We start from the raw sequence: 12086 nt of genomic DNA, 5'->3' as shown, positions 1-12086 counted from the left end.
CACACTGAATTGTGTGAAGCGGCAAGATAGAACATCTCCACCGCCACGGCCCAACACACATAAAGTAGATTCACACACACACAAACAGATATGCGCACATGAAAGCATCCACACACACACACACAAACACTTGTGGTTCATTACCATGCGTAGAGCCACCCCCTGCTGTACAATGTGTTGTCTGGTCTGAGTGTGTTCCTGCTCATCAGCATGGTCTCACACACACTCGGCTAGAACAGACTCTATCTCCTACTCGCACTCTTTTCTAACACTCTTTCCTTATTTTTCTTACACAGAGAATCTCTTTTCTCTCACAGTTTCACTCTCTTCCCCAGCCCTCACTACTGCTCTCTATCAAACAGGAGCAGTACACCCAGACAGTAGACAGCCAGTTCATCAGAAGAGGTCTTGGGAGCTCAGTGTCAACGTGAGTGTCTGATTTGCTTTCTGATGAGTACTCACTGCATCTCAGAGCGTGCTTATCAAACACACACACACACACACACACACACACACACACACACACACACACACACACACACACACACACACACACACACACACACACACACACACACACACACACACACACACACACACACACACACACACACACACACACACACACACACACACACAAACACACACACACGCTCTCAGTTACTCACACCTTTCACGTATCTGTCTACCGGTGCCAAAAACGACATTGTTACTTTCTGATACATTAAAGAGAAAAATATAATCATTTTCTCAGTGGGACATCCATTTACAATCAGGGCTGAGAATCAGGGACGGGAAGCCATTTTGTTATCCATCCGTCCCCAGGGTAGAGGGTAGAAGGATTGGGCTTTCAAGGTGTACTTGTAAATGTACCAATCATTTGCATGAGTTGCATAAACACATGTATACACACACCCACACACATACACACAAACATACAGTGCCTTCAGAACGTATTCATACCCCTTGACTTATTTAACAGTTTGTTGTATTACAGATAGATTTTTCCCACCCATCTACTCACAATAACCCATACTTATAAAGTGAGCATTTTTTGGTTGCAAAATACAGAAATATCTGATTTACATAAGTTTATTTTACCTTTATTTTACTAGGCAAGTCACTTAAGAACAAATTCTTATTTTCAATGATGGCCTAGGAACAGTGGGTTAACTGCCTGTTCAGGGCTAGAACGACAGATTTGTACCTTGTCAGCTCAGGGATTCGAACTTGCAACCTTTCGGTTACTAGTCCAACACTCTAACCACTAGGCTACCATGCCACCCCGCTCACACCCCTTTACTATGACACTCCAAATTGAGCTCAGGTGCATCCAATTTCCTTGGATCATGCTTGAGACGTCACTACAACTTGATTGGAGTCCACCTGTGGCCAATTCAATTGTTTGGACGTGGTTTAGAAAGCAACATCTGTCTCTATAAAGTCCCTCAGTTGACAGTGCATGTCAGAGCAGAAACTACCATGAAGTCCAAAACCGGAGGTTGGTGGCACCTTTAATTGGGGAGAACAGGCTCGTGGTAATGATTGGAGCCGAATAGGTGGAATGGTATCCAATACATTAAACACATGGTTTCCAGGTGTTTTAATGCCATTCCATTTGCTCCGTTCCAGCCATTATTATGAGCTGTTCTCCCATCAGCAGCCTCCTGTGAAGATAAATAGTGATGAGGCAAATGTCTGAGGAAGGTATAAAACCATTTCTAGAGTGTTTAAAGGTTCCAAGAGCACAGTGGTCTCCATCATTGGGAAATTGAAAACACATGTAATTACCCAGAATCTGCCTAAAGCTGGCCCTCCGACCAAACTGAGCAACCAGGCAAGAAGGACCTCAGGGAAGTGACTAAGAACCCAATGACCACTCTGACAGAACTACAGAGTTCCTTGGATGAGATGAGACAACCTGACAGAAGGACAACCGTCTCTAGGGCACTTTTGAGAGGCAGGGACTGGGAAACTGGTAAGGATAGAGGGAACAATGAATGGAACCAGATACAGGCAAACCTTGATGAGAACCTGCTTCAGATTGCAAACGACCTTAGACTGGGGGCGAAGATTTTAGTTCCAACAACACCATGACCCCAAGCATACAGCCGAAGCAACACGGTAATGGCTTCAGAACAAGAATGTTAAAGTCCTTGAGTGGCCCAGCCAAAGCCCAGGTGTGAATCACACTGAAAATCTGTTCACCACTGTTCACAGCCATCTAACTTAACAGAGCTTGAGAAAATCTGCAAGGAAGAATGGGCGAAAATCCCCAAATCCAGATGTGCAAAGTTGACGACTCAAAGCTGTCATTGTCGCCAAAGGTGCTTCTACAAAGTATTGACTGGGTGTGAATATTTACAAACCATTCTAAAAACATGTTTTCACTTTGTCATTATGGGTTATTGTGTGTAGATGGGTGAGAAATAAAATCGATATAATCCATTTTAAATTCAGGCTGTAACACAACAACATGTGGAAAAAGTCCATATGTGTGAATACTTTCTGAAGGTACTGTACACACACACACGCTGAGGATATTTAAGGAGTTCAGACTGATGGTGTTGCAGTGGCAGCCTATCCATTACGATGTTAGGGTGGTGCCAAACTTTTGATTGGGCCAACATTTTACATTTTTTTCAGACCCCTTGACTTTATTCACATTTTATTACGTTGCAGCTTTATTCTAAAATACACCAAAATCAATCTACAAAATACAGCAAAATGACAAAGCAAAAACAGGTTTTAGAAATGTTCGCTAATTTAATTTAAAAAATAATAATAATGAAATATGACATTTCATAAGTATCCAGAGAATCTTGTTTCTCATGGTCTGAGAGTCTTTAGGTGCCTTTCAGCAAACTCCAAGTGTGCTGTCATGTGCCTTTTACTGAGGAATGGCTTCCCTCTGGCTACTACCATAGAGGTCTGATTGGTGGAGTGCTGTAGAGGTGGTTGTCCTTCTGGAAGGTTCTTCCATCTCCACAGAGGAACTCTAGAGCTCTGTCAGAGTCACCATCAGGTTCTTGGTCACCTCCTTGACCAAGGTCCTTCTCCCCCGTTTGCTCAGATTAGCCTAGGCAGCAAGCTCAAGAAAGAGTCTTGGTGGTTCCAAACTTCTTCCATTTAAGTATGGTGGAGGCCACTGTGTTCTTGGGGACCTTCAATGCTGCATAAATATTTTGGTAGCCTTCCCCAGAGTATATATATACAGTACCAGTCAAAAGTTTGGATACACCTACTCATTCAAGGGTTTTTCTTTATTTTTTACTATTTTATACATTGTAGAATCATAGTGAAGACATCAAAACTATGAAATAACATGTAGTAACCAAAAAGTGTTAAACAAATCAAATATATTTTCACCTGGAATGCTTTTCCAACCGTCTTGAAGGAGTTGCTCTGGCTCCCCAATGGTGGAACAAACTCCCTCACGACGCCGGACAGCGGAGTCAATCACCACCTTCCGGAGACACCTGAAACCCCACCTCTTTAAGGAATACTTAGGATAGGATAAAGTAATCCTTCTCACCCCCCTTAAAATATTTAGATGCACTATTGTAAAGTGGCTGTTCCACTGGATGTCATAAGGTGAATGCACCAATTTGTAAGTCGCTCTGGATAAGAGCGTCTGCTAAATGACTTAAATGTAAATGTAAAATGAGTTCCCACATATGCTGAGCACTTTTCGAAACGCTTGACTGGTTTTATGTAAAAAAATATATATAATTAATGGATTACGTTTAAATGTCCATAAAAGTGTTGCTAATTTGTGTACATTTTCTTGTTTCAAAACAAGCTGTTCAGTTACCTAGTAGGCTATTCTCTGCCAACAACAGTTCCATGTGCAGCAGTGGTGATTCTGTTTTTACAAAATGAAATTCTGTAGACGTATTTATGCCGTTGTTCAAATGCACAGATCACAATGTATCTTCCCAAAGAAACAACTGGTAATTTGAAAACTTGGTTTAATAATTCTGTCATGCTGCATAATAATTCTGTCATGACCCCCACTGTTGTGTTCGTGTTTGTGTGAGAGAGATGGCAATACTGAAGGAGAGTTACTGAATGAGAGTCAGGCCAGACTAAAACTAGAGTCCATTATAACGGTTTTCATTATAACAGATATTCAGAGAATATCAGTTGAATGAATTTGCTGTGGAGCTGAGGAATGCAACATGTAACAACACTTCTTTACATCTCTGAGGGTATGGTGGCATTCTCACTTTCATTACTCAAATTGCTGCTTATTCACTGCCGTGGTCATAGAGACCACATGGATTATGCTATTCTACACCAACAACTGCAAATAAAGTCACCCACAGTTTTCACTTTTTATTTATTTTCTACCTTTATCTCATTAACCCACTCTCTCTTTACCTCCCTCTTCTCTCCCGCTACCAGTGAGTGCTGAGTGTGATGAGTAATAACACAGCACGGGTGTTAGCGAAGTTAGCTCTACCTGCTATGCTAATATCATTAATCAATAGAGCCCAGATTAGGTTTGCAGTGATTCGGAGGATCCAAGGGTCCCAGCGGTACAAGGCATTTTTTCTTCTCCACTAAAAGCTAATTTGCGAGGCCCCCAAGATGGCCAACCTAATGATGGACAGAGAAGTCTTTCCAGCAAATTTCATGGGGCATGATCCAAAGATAATAGGTTTTCAGCCCCAATGACAATCCAATTACCATGCCAATCAAAGCCGAAGGCATGCCGTCTAATTGTCAGATCTGGCTGTCAGTTTAAAACACTAACATAGCAGGTTTTAGTCCAATGAATCGTATTTTAAACAAGGGTCAATCTACACTTACCTTTGGTAGTAAGGTAAATCCATCTATCTAACTATTCATACTGGCTTTCAATTTGAAATGTCCTGTGTCTCTATAATCTTTTTATTTTCCAGTTATATCATGAATAGTAAAGGAATGTAAATATTTGATCCGTTTATTATTAACTGTATTTTTCACTTTTAGTATGGGCATATGTTGAACATGGTGCTCTAACATACACAGAGACATTTCAGGCAGTGCATTTGAAAGTCATAGCTATGCTGAGACGAGGGGTTCTGCATTTCCTTCCCATGTCTTACACTGATACTTGCATTTAGAGAAGTATATCCAAAACTTACACACACACATGCACACGCACACACAAACACCCCCCACACACACACAAACACACACCAACAAAGAAAAGAGTAGCATCAATAACACAAATGATTAAACATTCATGGCCTTTTCAGTGGAACATCTGCTCTATGCGGGGCTGTAGCCTGAGGGACAGGACGAATCAAGAGGATTTCTCACAGAGAAGCTCAAGAAAGCAATAAAATGGCGAGAAGACAGCAGGAGAATTACACACACAAACACAGGCTTACACACACACACAAATATGGTAAACACAAACTGATAAAGACACAGACACATACACAAACACACACAGTCTGAAAACATGTTGTCAGACATTCTAACACGCTAAACGGTTCATCTCAGGTAGTGACACGTTGTAGTCTCTATTTTGGCCTTTATAAGTAGAGACTTGTTCAACCATTTAGACACTGATTCGACGTCTAGAGAGTTACATAGGCCTAATTGGTCAGATGTTCGAGGTGAATTGATCAAGTGCAAGTTGGAAGAGAAACCAGCAGTGCTGTGGACCTGCTTCCCACTAGCCCTGATCTAGAGAGACTTGGTACCATGGGTTTGGGAGAAGGGTAGTGAAGCAAGTACTTCCTCTTCACATCTCCTGAGCACAGCCTCTACATCTCTCCCTTGACATACACACCTAACTGACTGGACCAGATTAACCACACACCTTCTGTGGAGACGACATCTGTCTCCTAGTTGTCAAGGAATATTAGGCTTTATACATGTATTTAAGAGGCTTCTGTTGTATAGCTCTAGAATATTAACTAAAACTCACCACAATGCACTAGTTAGTCCAAATCTCCACACCGAGGCCGAATCCTAACTTCGAGATCTGCTCTCATTTCTCAATGTTGGGGATGTGACTTCGGACAGGTTAAAAAATATATATATCGATCACTACTACAAAACCACTATATTGGCATTGTTTGTCCCTGATGTGCAATTTTTCATTTTTGTAACCCTGTTGAATGAGCCCTTAATCTCTAAACCCTGCTAAATCTTTGAGTTACGACCGTGAGGAAGAACACAGCTTGGTGGGAACAGTCCGATGAATTATATAAATTTGTAAAGTTGCCCAGGTCCAGATTTCATTAGCCGCACATTGTGTTCTTCTCTGATATAACTCAAAATTGCTGAGTTTAGAAAATTAGGAGCTCATTCAACAGGGTTACAAATGAAAATTGCACCATCGAGACAAACAATATGTATAGTGATTTGTGCTGTGATCATTACTATATTTTAACCTGTCCGAATCACATCTAGTGAAATGAGCAAGTCTCAGGGGTCGTACATGAAGATTTGAACTAGTGCGACAATGGTAGTTTGAATTATGTTCTAAGAGCTAGCCTGGCTGAAGCCTGCTTAAATACATGTATAAAGCCCTATCTTCATGACAACTAGGAGACGAATGTCGTCTCCACCCAGAGGTGTGTGTCTGGTCAGTCGGTAGTGTATGTGTGCAGAGGCACGATGGCTCGGGATGGCCCAGAGAGTACTGCTTCTGCCAACTGTCCCAAACAATACCAGTCTCTGATAGGCGGTAGGAAGCAGGTCACAGCGCTGCTGATTTTCTCTTCAACGCATGATCGGTCACCTCAGAGCACATCTGTTAATTGAAATATGTAACTCTGCAGGTTCGTCAGTGCAAATGTTGAACAATCTGCATAAGGCAAACAGAGACCTGGCGTGTCACTACCTGAATATGTTAAGTGTCTGACAATATGTTTTCAAAACATGTTTGTAGTATGTAATGTGTCTTTCAGTTGTTACCATATTTGTGTTGTAACCTGTGTTTGGCTGTGTGCTCACTGCTGCTCTTCTATATTTATTGCTTTCTTGAAGCTTCTCTGTGAAAATGCATCTTATTAATCTGTCCCTAAAACCTTCCATCTTCAGGCAGGTATTCACTGAAAGACATGAATGTTTGCAATCATTTGTGTTATTGATGCTGCTCTTTGCTTTTGTTGTGTGTGTTTATTGATGTGTGTAGTGTTATATGTGTATCTATGTGGTGCTAGTATCTTACTCTAAATCTGAAGTATCGATGTAGAAAACATGGAAAGAAATGAGCCTATTCAAGCGTATAACAAGTGCCTGAAATATGCAATGCCATGTTAACGCGCTCTTCCATACTAAAGTGAAAAATACAGTTAATAATAAGCGGATCAAATATTTACATTCCTTTACTATTCATGATATAACTGGAAATAAAGATTATAGAGACACAGGGCATTTCTATTATTGTGAAGTGGTTAGATGAAGTAGTTTGCCACTACCAAGGCTGGTATCAGTCCCGACCTGGCTAAATACGATTATTGGTTAATCTCACTATATTGATATTTTAAACTGACGGCGATCTTATTGAGTGGAAGCGATTTTATTGTATTGTGAATTGTCATTGAGGCTGAAAATATTATGGATCATACCATGAAATTTGAACTCTCATCATCGTCGTTGGCCATCTTAAAGAACTGTGTCTTTTCAGTGGGAAAAGAATGCTGCGTTGCTAGATCTCAATCACTAAACCTAATCTGAATATTGATAATGATATGCTTTATAGCAGCAAATAACTCGCTGAACTCGTGCTGTGTTATTGCTCATCACGCGCTCACTATTAGCAGAAGAAGAGGAAGGTAAAGAGAGTGGAGTTAATGAGACAAAATGAAAATAAATAAAGTATGTGATGACTTTATTTGCAGTTGACAGTGTAAGAATAGCATAATCCATGTGGTCTGCTGACACGGCTGAGGAAGAATGGCAATTTAGTAATGGTGAGATTTCATACCACAGAGATGTGTGTTGTTACATGTTGCATTCTCAGCTCCACCATTCAGCTATTCTCTGGTATCTGTTATAATGAAAACGTTATAATGGACTCCAGATTTTAGTCTGTATTTCATTCAGTAACTTTCTCAGCGCTTGTATTGCCATCTCTCTCTGAAACACGAGGAACGCAACAGTGAGAATAAATGACAGGGTGTATGCGGCATGACAGAATTATTAGGCAAGTTTTCAAGAATTACCGGTGTTTCAACGGGAAGACCATTGTGATCTGTGCGGCAATTTAGCGACATAAATGCGTCTACAAAATTTTCATTTTGTAAAACGAATCACACTGCTATGGGAGACTGTTGTTGAGAAATGGCTACTAGGTGGCGAACAGCTGTTTTTGAGGCAGAAAATGCACAAATTAGCAATATGGACATTTAGCGTAATCCGGTAATTGCTGTATATTTTTTGCATAAAACCGACATTCAAAGATATAAATATGTGAACTCATTTTGTTACATTACAAGTCATTTAGCAGACCGACTCTTATCCGGAGCGTACATTTTACAAGTGGTGCAAATTCTGCCTTATGACATCAGTGGAAACGGCCGCTTTACAATGGTGCGTCCTAAATATTTTGAGGGTGTGAGGGGGTGAAGGATTACTTTATCTATCTAAGTATTCAGCAAAGAAGGTGGGTTTTCAGGTGTCTCCCGGTGGTGATTGACTCCAAGCTGTGCACAGGCGTCGTAGAGGAGTTTGTTCCTGCCATTGAAACTTAAGTATCGCTAAAATGAATTGAAAAAAATACACATTCGACAAAATATATTTGTTGTTAACACTTTGAATTTTACATGTTATTTCATGAACGATGTCTTCACTATGATTCTACAATGTATAAAAATAGTAAAAATGAAAAACGCTGAATGGTAGGTAATATCAAGCACGACTATTATATATGCTCTTATGCTCTGGGGAAGGCTACCAAAATGACATGCGGCAGGTCTGCGGCCTATCCCTGTGTGGAAGGATTTGGGCCTGGATAACTGCGAGCTTTGCTGCCAGGTGAGCAGAGCACGGGGGAGAAGGACGCGGTGGGGAGGGTGACAGAACCTGATGATGTGACTCTGTTGAGCTCTGGAAGTTCTCTGTGGAGATGGAAAGAACCTTTCAGAGGACAATACCTCTACAGCGCTCACCAATCCGGATATTGTGAGAGAGAAATATGCATTTCTGTAAGGCACATGACACTTGAGTTGAGGCTAAAGGAACTCTCGAACCATGAAACGAGATTCTCTGGTGCAGTAGTGTGTATTTCATTGTATTATTTTTAAATTAAGTAGCGAACATTTCTAGAAACCTGTTTGCTGTCATTTGCAGTGTATTTTAGAATGAAACTGTGACAATAATAAAATGTGAATAAAGTCAGAAGTCTGAAAACTTTCTCAGAGGAGCGGTAGCGAATGTTATTTCGGCTCACTAACATGGAAATAATGAGCTGCCTGCAGCACCATCGTCTGAGCTCCTTAAGCATAATCTCAGCGTCAATGTGTGTGTGACACCTTCAGTATTCGCACATATGGACTTTTCACATGTGTGTTACAGCTGAGCCCAAAATGGATTATATCGATTACCCATCTACGCAATAACCCCGCTAATGACGAAGTGAAAACGACGCTGTGCCGAATCAACTACTTTAATGAAGCTTACCTTTATACAGCTTTAGTGATCAACTTTGCATCTGGGTACAGATTTCGCCCTTCTTCCTTACCTTTCCTATCAAACTCCTGTTAAGACCCAGATGGCTGCCAGGCTGGTGGTGTGGGCCTAAAGTGTGACCACACCTGGGCGGCACAGGCCCACTCCCAGGACAGCATTCTTGTTCTGAAGCCATTACCCGTGTTGCTCGTATGCTTAGCGATGCATATTGTTGTTGGGGGCAAAATCTTCTTCTAGTCTAAGATCGTTTACTGTCTGGCTGGATTCTCATCGGGATTTGCCTGTATCGGTTCATTCATTGTTCCCTCTATCCTTGCCAGTTTCTGACCTGCCTCTCAAAGTGCTTATCACAGAGACGATTTCCTTCTGGAGCCTGTCTCATCTCGTCAAGGGGCGCTCTGTGAGGATCTGTCGGAAGTGATCTTGAGTTGTAGTCGCCTGGAGTCTTATTACCTCGTTATCGGAAGTTGATCGATCGGCACAGATGGTACGTATTGTTTTCAATTTCTATTGACAAAGGTTACTGACATCTTGGAACCTTTAAACGCTCTAGAAATGGTTTTATACCTTTCATCGAACATTTGCCTCATCACTATTTATCTTCTGGGGAAGGGCTGCTGACGGGAGGGGCGACAATGATAATGGCTGGAGCGAACTTTCAAAAATCGAATCAGCGTAAAACACCACAGAGAGCACCATATGCTCATTTTCAGCTCAGCATTATACCAGTACCGCAAGCCTGTTCTCCCCAACCAGGTGCCACCAGCATTCATGGCAATTTCTGCTGCTGTCAACTGAGGAGACTATAGAGACGAAGATGTTGCTTTCACAAACCGCGTCCCAAACAGACGAATTCAGTGACTCCAATCGAGGCAGTGACAGATCAGGCATGATGTCAGAGATCTTTGTCAATTTGGGTGTCATGTAAAGAGGGTGACATGTGTATGTTGTAGTGGTGATGTTGTTCAAGTAACGAAAGATTTTAAGTCCCTGAAAAACGTGCAAATCTGTCGTTCTAGCCCTGAACAGCCACTATTTCTAGGCCATCATTGAAATAAGAATTTGTTCTTGGTGACTTACTAGTAAATAATTGAAATAAGCATGTAAATCGAATGACTGTATTTTTGTAAAATGCTCGCAGTAGATAGTGAAAAAATCTGTCTGTATTGCAACAGAGCTGTTAAGTAAGTCAGGAAACTAGTACGTTCTGAAGAGCATATGTATGTTCAGCTATGAGTGTGATAATATGCAACTCATCGGTACGTTTACAAGTACACCTTGAAAACTACCCCTGAGACAGATGACAACCGTCTCACAATTCAGCCAGTGCATAATGAATGTCCCACTGAAAAATGATTATATTTCTCTTTTAATGTAATCGAAAATAGCTGTGTCATTTTATTTATCCCCCTGGTTTGATACGTAAAGGTAATGGCTGAAATGTAATGTGTGTAATGTGTAATGTGTGTGTGTGTCAATAATGTCATTATTCAATAATGTGTGTATTCAATGTGTGTGTGTGTGTGTGTGTGTGTGTGTGTGTGTGTGTGTGTGTGTGTGTGTGTGTGTGTGTGTTTGATAAGCACGCTCTGGGTGCGGTGTACTCATCGAAAGCTTAAATCCAGGCTGCTCACGTTGACACTGGCTCCCAAGATCTTCTGTGAACTGGCCTGTCTCCTGTGGAGTGTACTGCTCATAACGTAAGGGGCGTGGCTGAAGAGTGAGGCTGACGAGAGAGATTCTCTGTGTAAATGAGAAGAGTGATTGAAAAGGATGCTGACAGGAAGATAGAGTCTGTTCTGGCAGTATTGAACCATGCTGATATTTAATTTTACTCGAACCAGACAACATTGTACAGTGAGGAGGTATACATGTGAAATGAACACAATGTTGTGTGTCATTGTGTGTGGATACAAATGCATATCTGTTTGTGTGTGTGTGAATACGCACATGTGTGTCGAATGACACTGAGATGTTCTATCTTGCCGCTACACAATTCAGTATTGTGTGTGAAAAGCTTCTTATGCAGGCACTGTTGATCACCACTAACTCAACGGCATCTGATTGCATTCTGTGGTCGTAAATGTTTGATGTCATAAAACACGTGAAACAACTACAGCCAAATAATATTGGCCTGTGGCTCATTGAGCATCATTTATTGAATGGTAAGAATTTAGATTGATATGTGAAAAGAGAAATGCTTCAAATACCTTTTCGTTAATGGTATGGCATTCGAAGATGTCATCGAAAGGAAACTGGTGTTTCTCTGAAATGGTTGGCACAATGTGGACATGAAATCACGCACACGCACGCATTAGCACTATATACAGCATTTCATTTCTCTTATTCATTACTTTGTGCGTAATGAATATCAATGTACTGATTACATTATACATTTTTCTAATTACCATTAATATCTAAATTGGAAAATGCATTGTGGCAGTGAG

The sequence above is a fragment of the Oncorhynchus gorbuscha genome, linkage group LG08, assembly GCF_021184085.1.
Source record: "Oncorhynchus gorbuscha isolate QuinsamMale2020 ecotype Even-year linkage group LG08, OgorEven_v1.0, whole genome shotgun sequence".
Classification (NCBI taxonomy): Eukaryota; Metazoa; Chordata; class Actinopteri; order Salmoniformes; family Salmonidae; genus Oncorhynchus; species Oncorhynchus gorbuscha.
The sequence above is the reverse complement of the archived record's forward strand: the minus strand, read 5'-3'. Positions refer to the sequence as shown.